Source organism: Urocitellus parryii, chromosome 11 (assembly GCF_045843805.1).
Source record: "Urocitellus parryii isolate mUroPar1 chromosome 11, mUroPar1.hap1, whole genome shotgun sequence".
In the NCBI taxonomy this organism is placed as follows: Eukaryota; Metazoa; Chordata; class Mammalia; order Rodentia; family Sciuridae; genus Urocitellus; species Urocitellus parryii.
Genome location: NC_135541.1, coordinates 80,280,146 through 80,290,762, shown reverse-complemented (window position 1 = coordinate 80,290,762; position 10,617 = coordinate 80,280,146). Strand labels below are relative to the sequence as shown.

General features: G+C 34.5%; 1 pseudogene; it reads right to left on the bottom strand.

Annotated features, from left to right (window-relative positions):
- Positions 1 to 9,687: 9,687 nt before the first annotated feature.
- On the bottom strand, positions 9,688 to 10,282 carry LOC144249278 (cell division control protein 42 homolog pseudogene; annotated as a pseudogene).
- Positions 10,283 to 10,617: the final 335 nt, after the last annotated feature.

Below are 10,617 nucleotides of genomic sequence, written 5' to 3'. Positions count from 1 at the left end.
CTATCACTAGTCTGTCATGATTAAATGTGTTTTGCAATGCTCAGAATTAATCTAAAATTGTTTTCTGTGAATTAATCTAGAATTGCTTGCTGTTAATTGATTATCTCCATTGCAGTGCCTATCATGAAGGAATGTTGTTTTCTTCATTAAGAACCTATAGAGTAAAATTGTATGAATTTGAGTGAATAAAGAATTGAAAGGGGCAAAAAAAAAAAAAGACTTGAGAACTGGGTGAAGGGTCAATCTACTGGTATAAGACTTTGAGTCCTGAGAGTCTGAGAGCATGGAGACAAAGATGTCCCAGCTCAAGAAATTAGAATGAATTTGCTTTCCTCTACCTTAATGTTCTATAATAACAGTCAAATGGTTGGATGATGCCCACTGATGGTGGCGAGAGTAGATCTATGCATTCAAAGCTAATCTCTTCTAGAAATACCCTCATAGAGACACATATGAAACCAACTACAGGGCCTCACTTAGCCCAGACAAGTTGGCACATAAAATTAAACATCACACTCTCTATGCATTTTATTTTTTCTTAAGTATTTTTTATTAAAATGTCATTTTACTCAACATTTTTTGGAACTTTCCTTAATCATATTTTTAACTCTTCTGTCAAACTTATTATTTTAGCAATGAATACTTTGATGGTTCCTATTTTGTTTTTGTTTTTTTTGGTACTTGCCATTCAACTCAAGTGTTCTTAACCACTGAACCACATCCCTAGCCTTTTTTATTCAATTTTTAAATTTTTGAGACAGGGTCTCAATAAGTGAGTCTGGTCTCACTAAGTTTCTTAGGATCTCACTAAGTTGCTGAGGGTGTTGAATTTTTGAACTTGCATTCCTCCTGCTTTAGCCTCATGATCTTCTGGGATTAAGGTGTGTGCCACCACACCTGGCTTTTATGGTTATACTATCTTTTCTTCTTCTTCTTCTTCTTCTTCTTCTTCTTCTTCTTCTTCTTCTTCTTCTTCTTCTTCTTCTTCTTCTTTATTAAATTGAGAGGGGTTTTTGCTATGTTGCTCAGGCTGGTCTTGAACTCAAATGTTCTTCCTACTAAAGCAATCACATATGTTCTAGTAAATTTTTCCAAGACCTGTTATATTTATTGGCAAAACAAAGTATTTTGTTCTATGGGTAGTAAGTAAATGTATCTGTTAGTTTTTTAAGCATTTACCCTACTCCATTTTAACTCTGAGCTGTTGTCCCTTCCTCCACACTTAATTCCATCCCTTTGGACACTGTCAGATTTGTTTCCTGAAACAATGTTCCCATCATATTTCATCATTAAACAGTGGTACTAATATTTACTGAGCAACATTCACCTTTCACAAAAATTTTAGGACATATATAGAATGTTATTTTATACTGTCTTGCTTTCCAGATTTTTTTGTATTTAAGGCTTATTTCCCAAATTTTCCTTCCCTTGAAGGAAAAACTTTATCTTAAGTTTTTTTTATTTCTCAGAATATACCATATACACAGTTCATGGATTCATTAAATTCTAACTAAATTTAGTTGATATCACTGAAATCAAAGTAACATTTTTAATAAGGTGAGAATGATTAATTTTTAATATTTATTTTTATTGGTTCTTTTTAGTTATACATGACAGCAGAGTGTATTTGATATAATTATATAAGCAGGGAATGTATTTTATTCTAATTAGGACATCATTCTTATGGATGAACACCTTGGTAGGATTCACAGTGGGGTATTCATACATGTACATAGAAAAATTATGTAAGATTAATTCCACTACCTTTTCTTTTTCTATTCCTTCTCCCTTCCCTCCATTCCCCTTTGTCTAATCTGAAATTCTGTTTTCTCATCACCCTGCCTTATTGTGGGTTTGCTTCCACATATCAGTGAAAACTTTTGGTTTTTGAGGATTGGCTTATTTCCCTTAGCATGATAGTCTTCAGGTCCATCATTTACTGGCAAATGTCATAAAGGCTGAGTAATACTCCATTGTGTATATATTCCACATTTTTTTCCATTCATCTTTTGAAGAGCACTGAGATTTCATTTCACTCCAGTGAGAATGGCAATTATCAAGAATCCAAGTAACAATAATAAATGTTGGGAAGGATATGGGGAAAAAGGTACACTTTTACATTGTTGGTGAGACTACAAATTGGTGCAACCACTCTGAAATACAGTATGGAGGGAGATTCCTTAGAAAACTAGGAATGGAACCACAATTTGACCCAGCTGTCCCACTCCTTAGTATATATCCAAACAATTTAAAATCACATAATACAGTCATGCAGGCACATTATACGAGCATAATTCACAGTAGCTAAGCTATGATTATCTTGTTGAATGATAAAATAAATGCAATTGTTCTTTCTTTGAAATAACAGACTCTGCTATGTACACATAGACATTCTAATGCAAGTAGGTACTTACTTTATATCTATTTTTTCTCACAATTTGGTAAAAGTTGCACAGTATTTTTATGTGCTTCATGCATTTTATAACTATATCAAGAATTTTTATATGATAGATTCAGATTTATTCACAGTTTTTTTTAAAAAAATAAAGTGTAATCAAATATATAAGGACTCTAAATTTCATTTTTAATTTACATGCTTCACCCTCTTTTTAAAAAATACAATTATTAAGAATTTTGCATAATAACAAATAATTTTGCATAATTGAGAATTTGCTTAATATCTCACTTTGATAATTTGCTTAATTTGAAGTGCCTCCTCAGAGTCCCTCTAAAGCAAGCTGTATTCTTCTTATCATCATAGGTCTTCTGGCTTTCTCTGACACCAGTTTTGTGATTTTCTTAAATCTTGCCTTAATAATAACAAATCTACCACTTTTTAACATGGAAAGATACAGGATTATCAATTTTTTTCTCCTTTATGCCTTAAGGCAAAAATAAAAATGCCAATTGACTTTAAATATTATAACAACCAGAAGTAATGTTTGTGAGGCGAGCCATTAAGATGATGATATTTAGTTAAGCTGTCTATAATTGCTGTGACTGGATGATGCTGGATTGAAACAGGCTGTGTATTCAATTGTATATTAGACCTTTACTGTCCACCTTGGGCACCCTCTACTTTGGAGTTCTCTTTGAGTTCTAGCTGGGTTCCGACAGTGAGTGCCTGTGCAACCAGGTGGTGTTCCCGGAGAGTTCCCAGGGGGAGTTCTGGTTGGTGTGTGGTGTGTTCCTTGAGGAGCTGCGTGGGTGGCATTCAGGAGAGTTCCTGGGAGCATGTGTGAAGTGTGCTGATGGAGTTCAGAAATAAAGTTTGTTCTTGCTTGAGTGTCTCCTGATTTGTGCCCAGCCAGACTGCAGCATGCAAAAATAAATAAGGACAGGTGAGAAAATTCTTCCATGACACGTCACCAAAAGTGACCATGTTTGTCTTCAGTTTTTAAGAGTATGTTTTCATTTTAAATGATCCACTCAATTCTGTTGTTTAGGAATATTATTTTAGCATTTGTTGGTACCCTGAGGCATGGTCTCATTCCTAATCTCCTCAGTGAAGGAACTTATGACAGATACAATTCCTGGGATGCTGTGTGGTGGTGGCTGCAGTGTATTCAAGATTACTGTAAAATGGTTCCAAATGGTGTAAACATTCTCAAGTGCCCAGTTTCCAGAATATATCCAACAGTTGATTCTGCTCCTTTGCCTGCTGACACACTGGTAAAGAGAATTTATTAAAACTAATTTACTAATACACAGTCAATATAAAACTGCTCCTTGCTTAAAGAGCTTGTAACATGGTAGAAGAGATGGTGTGTCCACATATACATGGTCATTGCAAAGATGTACAAGTAGTACTATGCAGTCTCATACAAGGGAGAGAGGAGTAGTAGGTGGGACTCAGGGAGGAAGACTTATAAATTAACTAAAATTTCACCTAAATGCACTCTGAATATGTGAGTAGGATTTTAGGAGAGTTTTTGGGGGAATATGGGAAGACTTGAAAGATGAAAGGTACAGTGAAGCATATTGAGTTGGAGCACAGTTTAGGACATACTGCTCAGCCTAGTTTTAATTTCTGTGTAGAACACCTGAGGGTAGTGAGAGAATATTGGAAGGGTGAACCAGGTGTAGAGGGCCTTGGCAAACAATCCTGGTAGTTCAGAGTTCATCTTATTAACAATGTTGAACTGATAAACATTTTTGAGTGTTTTTCCTCGATAGGGAATGTACAATAATATTACGTTTTTGTCACTTCTGATCTGCTTTTGTTTTCATGTGTTCGATATAAGACTTCAGGGGTGGTGAATACTGCTTCAGGGCTTGCATGTTTGTGTCACGATGATGTTTATATTTATCATGAAAAACTCAAAAAACATATGTCAAAAATAATTCTTTATCTATGTTCCATTGTCCTACGTGGGTTAATGTTATCAAGTAAGTATTTACTTTAGGCCTATTTATTTTCTCACAGTTTGGTAAGAGTTGCACAGTATTTTTATGTGCTTCATACATTTTATAACTATATCAAGAATTTTTATATGATAGATTCAGATTTATTCACAGGTTTTTTAAAAAATAAAGTATAATCAAATATATAAGGACTCTAAATTTCATTTTTAGTTTACATGCTTCACCTTCTTTTTAAAAAATACAATTATATATCTCCCTATATGTCATCCTAAGTATTACTTTATTATTAATATGGACAAAAAAAATTATCTGTGGACTCTTTACATTCACTGGGGATATTTTCTGAAGTCATCATAGATTCCCATGTTTGAGAGTACCACTTTTGCACAAAATTTAATCACTATTACTTATGTGTGCAGAGGAGTAAGAATATATAGGTGCTAAATGACAAGTTAAACTCATTTATTGTTTATTGTTCTGATAGAAACTATTCAAGCTCATCATTTCAACTACCTGCAAAATTACAAATTATTTTGTCACTGGCCTGAATAGTAAAAACTACTAATGTTAAATATTCATATGACAGATTGTATTATTTTGTGTAGTAGGAGCTGCTGCTTTTCCCTGGGCCTACTCCAATCCTTATTTCTCCCTCCAAAGAAAAGTATGTGTTTTCATATTAAGTTGTGGGAATTAGGAGACGATACGTATGTAGTTTCTAATAGAGGTCACATCCATTCTGTCTCAAACAGGATCAACCATTGTGTGAAGTAATACAGGAAGCCATGCAAAGACACATGCAGGACATACAGTTCCAAGAAAGGAATGCTGGACAACAGATAGATCGAATTATGAAGGATGAAGGTATGGAACTTTAACTCCATAGTGGATATTCACTGATGCAGAGAAATTAAACCTTGTAATCATTCTTTCACTTTGCAGTAATGGATGCAAAACCTTAAGATATAACAATGAGAAAGATAACACTGTTTCTGATCTCATCAAGTTTTTAGTTTCTAGAGTAAATATGAAATTTCATATCATTCTAGTCAGCCAGTATTAACGATAATATTGATGGTTACAATTTATAATGATAACATCAATATTAACTGCAATGAATTGAGTCATTACCTGGTAGGCATTGTGCTAACTACTTAACCTATGTTGTTCCAATTGAATACTCCAAAGAACATTTGGAACAAGTTATTTTGTTTTCATTTTCACTAAACAAGAAAATTCTTAAGAGTAGCCTTCCCAGAGCTAAAGAGCTACTAAGTGGCAAACTAGGATTTTTTCCCTGGTCTCTCTCTTTGGCTTAGACTCCTGTAAAACAGTTTTTACAAAAAGGATATATGTATATCAAGTTAAAATTGATAAACTTTTAACTTCTTCTTCCTTATTTTGTGGCACACAATCATCACCAGCCAATGCAAGGCTAATTGTTTCATTTTTTCCCCTATTTATCTTAGAGAATCATTCGAATGCATTTATTGTATATTTATTTTTCATAAAACATGTATTATTTTATTTATATGTCATTTTAATGTTTTATTAGTGCATTATAGTTATATATAATTTGGGGTTCATTTTGAGATAATCACACCAGCATTTGCTCCACTTCAGTCCCTAGTACTTCTACTTTTCTTCCCCTCTTTCCCCCACCCATGTTCACCTCACCATATTCCCTTTCCTCTACTCTACTGGTCTTTTATTTACTTATACATTTTTAATTTTATACACCATTTTTAATTGTTGTTTAATAGATGCACATAAAGGTGAAAATCACTGTGGCATATTCATCTGTATACATAGCATAATTTGGTCAATTGCATTCAATCATTCCTCTCTTTTCCCATCCTGTCTCCTTCCCCCTCTGCTCTACTGATTTTCATGGGATCTGTACCACTTTCTTTTTCCCTTGTTTCTGGCTTCTGGATATGAAAGAAAACAGTATACCCTTGACTTTCTGGATCTGTCTTATTTCACTTAGATACTGTTATCCAGTTCTATGCATGTAATATCAAATGCCAAGCATATCAATTTTTAACTTTATAGTTTAGAAAGAATTTGAGATTAATAAAAGTTTGCAAAGAAGTGATACATGGAGAACCATAAAACGTTCACCCCCTTTCCCTCAGCTTCTCCCAATGTGGGTGTCTTATATAACTGAAGTATGGTATCTTTAGGAAATTGACATTAGTGTGATACTGTTAACTAGCCTATAGACCTGATTTGGTTTCTAGTTTTTACATTATCTCATCTGTGTGTCTGTGTGTTTGTGCATACGTGCTCACACTTGTATGTATGTGTGCATGTAGCTCTGTGAAATGTGACTCCATGTATAACTTCATGTAACCATTACCACAATCAAGGTACTGAACTAATCCATCACCACAAAGGTCTTTGTGTCTGCCTTTATAGTTAACACCTACCCATTCTACTGCCACACTTGAACTCTAACAACTGCTAATCAGTTCTCTCTATATATGATTTTATTATGTTGAAAATGTTATGTAAATTGAATCATACTGCATATAACCTTTTGAGTGGTTTTATTCACTAATCATAAAGCCCTCAAACTACCAAGCATGCATTGATAGTTTATTCCTTTTTTTTGCTGAATAGTATTCCCTCTTAGTGATGTCAGATTTTATTTAACCTTTCATCCACTGAAGGACATTTAGGTACTTCCATTTTTTTACTAATACAACTAATATGAATATTTCACATGTAGATTTTTACATGACACATATGTTTCATTTCTCAGGGAATGCCCAAGGATATGAGCAGTCATATAATGAGTGCCTGTTTTATTTTATAAGAAATTGCCAAACAATGTTCCAAAATGGTTGTACCATTTTACATTCCTCTCCAGCAATCTGGAGAGGACCAATTTCGATTTTCATCCACGCTGAATCACCATTTATTGTTATGGAGTTTTGTTTTGTTTTGTTTTCAAAGAAGTGCTAATGGTTGTGTAGACTGCTATACAATATTTGCATTTCTCTAATGTTAGACATCTTTTCATATACTATTTGCCATTCATCTTCCCTAATTGTGTTGTTTGCTTATTTTCTAATTGGATTGCTGATTTTTGACTATTAAGCATTTTTTAAATATTGTTTTAAAAATTTTATTATAAAATGTCCCAATTTAGCTATTTGAAAGTGTGCAGTTCAGTGGCTTTAACTACATTCACATTGTTGTGTATTCATCATCATTATCCATCTCCAGAACTTTTTTGTCATCCCAAACAGAAACTACCCAGTACATAATAAGTACTCATTAGCCTTTTCCCCCAGCTCCTAAAAATTGCTATTCTACTTTCTGTGTCTATGTATTTAACTATTAGAATGTATTTGTCCATTGTTTGTTGCTATAACAAACTACCTGAAGCAGGCCACTTTATAAAGAAAAAGATTTGTTTAGCTCAAAGTTTTGGAGGCTGAAAGTATAAGCTGAAGTATTTCTGTTGAGTTTGGCCTCTGGTGAGGACCCTCTTGGTTATATCACACCATGCCAGATAACCTCATAGTGGGAGAGATTATGTGTGGGGGAGATCCCATGACAAGAAAGAAAGCCAGAGATATAGAGGTCAGGACATTCTTATTCTTTGGAACCTAACCCCCTCTGAAAGGCATCATTGATCTTTTCCAATGGTAATGTCTCCAATGACTCAACCACCTTCATCAGGCCACACCTCTTAAAGCTTCCAGAACATCTAAATCATAGTCTGTGTACCTCATATAATTGAAATAATAATATATTTGCCCTTTGTTTCTGGCTTATTTCATTGAGCATAATTTTTTATGTTTCAACCATGTTGTATGTGTATCAGAATTCCATTCCTCTTTTTTGTTAGTTTTTTGAGGGTTTCTTTTGTGATAAAAATTTCTAAAATTAAATTTTTCATCCAACATTTTTAAAAACTAGAAATTACAACCAAAATAAGCTGGAAGAAAAGAAAAACCCTCTTAACATTTACAAAGATTCTATTCCAGACTGTTTCCATGATTTTCATTAGAGAATCATTAGAGAATCTCAATGGGATAGAGGGTCTTTATGTGCCAAACAGAAATAAAGGACTTCCCCTGACTGTTCCGCTTGTTGGTAAGTATTCTCTCCACATCCCTGGCTTCTTAATGAAGAAGGCCAACATTCTCAAACCTGAAAGGATGCCAGTCATTTTGTAGGCATCTCTATTCTGGCACCACACCGCTATGTGCCAAGTCTACAGTTGAGTTCCAAGAAGGCCATACAATTTTGAGTTGCAAATCTGTGCTAAGTATATAAGACAATGACTGACAGGAAACTTTTTTTTAATTACAGACTCAATCCATGTGGTTTATTTTTCAGTGGAAGAAGTTAGAAATTAACTCCTTCCCCCGCAAAAAAACCCCAGCAAATAGCAAACAAATTTCCTTGGAAATCACAGTCACATGTAGAGGTCACCCTAAGAAAGAGAAGGGGCAAAACAGTTGCCACGCACGTTCATGAGTTTCATCAAATACTGGATCTATTCAAGGTGAAGAGAAAAGGCAACTTTGAATAAGGAGCATTATATTATATGGGTCATTTACTGTAATCCTTCCTAAGAACACCAGGGTGGAAAAACATTTTCTAAACTAGATTGAGGAAGTGGAATGTGGAATCAATCTATCCTTCTCACCTAAAACTGCCCACTGATTAATGAATTAAATATATATATATATATATATATATATATATATATATATATATATATATAATTCCATACACATTCCCTTCACTCCAACAAAAGAAGAGGAAGAAACAAACAAAAAATTAACATGTCCCAAATTATTCTCCTGGTTAGAACCAGGGAATGGCTTCAACAAACTTGTCTGTTACAAAGTCATCACAAGCATGTTTGCTTTTTTGTATGTGGTGGTGGGTGCTTACCCAGGACTAAACTCAGGGAACTTGACTACTAACTCACATCTCCAGCCCTATTTTGTATTTTATATAGAGACAGGGTCTCACTGAGTTCCTTAGTACCTTATTTTTGCTGAGGATGGCATTGAACTGGCAATCTTCCTTCCTCAGCCTCCTGAGCTGCTGGGATTACAGGCATGCACCAATGTGCCTGGCATGTTTTGCTTTTGAACAACAACAAAAATAGAGTTTAAAAAAATAGAATAAAAACCAGGACTTATCACTTTTCTGACAATACACATTACTCAAAATTAACTAGTATTGGGGAAGGCAGGCATACCTGTGGGCCTTGTCTCACACAAGTGCATGTGGGTAGGTATAGGGCATTTGTATTAAAGCAAAAACAAATTTTAAGTTTAATCTTTACTTTTATTTAAACATTGCTTTTAGTATGATGGTGACATCAGCTGTGCAGGGGGGCTCTAGAGGTTTGTCATAGCAGTACCACCTGTGGCTCTTCTTCAGTTCTGGAGGCTTCAGGGTAGTCAGTATTGTATCATCAAACATACTCTGTAGGCCTTCCTGTGTGAGTGCAGAACACTCCACATAGTTGACAGCCTTCAGATCACTGGCCAGTTTTCAGCAGTCTCTGGAGAGAGAGGCTTATTTGTTCTTGACAAGTTTCTCAAAAATAGAAGGGTCATCTTTTGTAAGCAAAAAGTGGGTATTTGGACAATGGTGAGTATCTCAGGCAACCACTTTAATTTTACATTTTGAGACCACTGAAAAACAGACAAGAAATATATCTGTTCATGGATAATTCAGCAGTTGTAATCCGTCATAATTCTCTTGCCCTGCACTGTCAAAAAGCCAAAGAATATGTATTTCTCTGCCAATCCTAACTGACTACATAGTTGTGAAAAATAGTTGGTACATATTCAGGAGGAAATTTGTTTGTTGTGTAGGATATCAGGAGGCATGTTTTACCAATGGCACCATAGCCCACAACATCACACTTAATCATCTGTGTTGCAGAAATAGTTTTGTATTTACTTTAAATATTTCAAATTTGATGTTGCCCTCAGCTCCTCCACTGGGCCATTGACAGCACTGTAAAGGGTCTTCTAGCCTGCCAGATAGGGACATACACCTGGCTGTTTCTATGATTTTTGACCACTTTAAATATTTTATATAAATGAAATCAAATAGTATTTGTCCTTTTATGACTTATTTCACTTAGGAAGTCAAGGTAAGTTTATCCATATTATAAGTTATGACAGGATTTCTTTTCAAAGGCTGCATATTTTGTTGTGTATTTGTGTACACTTGTGTATGTGAACATACCCCCCCATTTTCTTT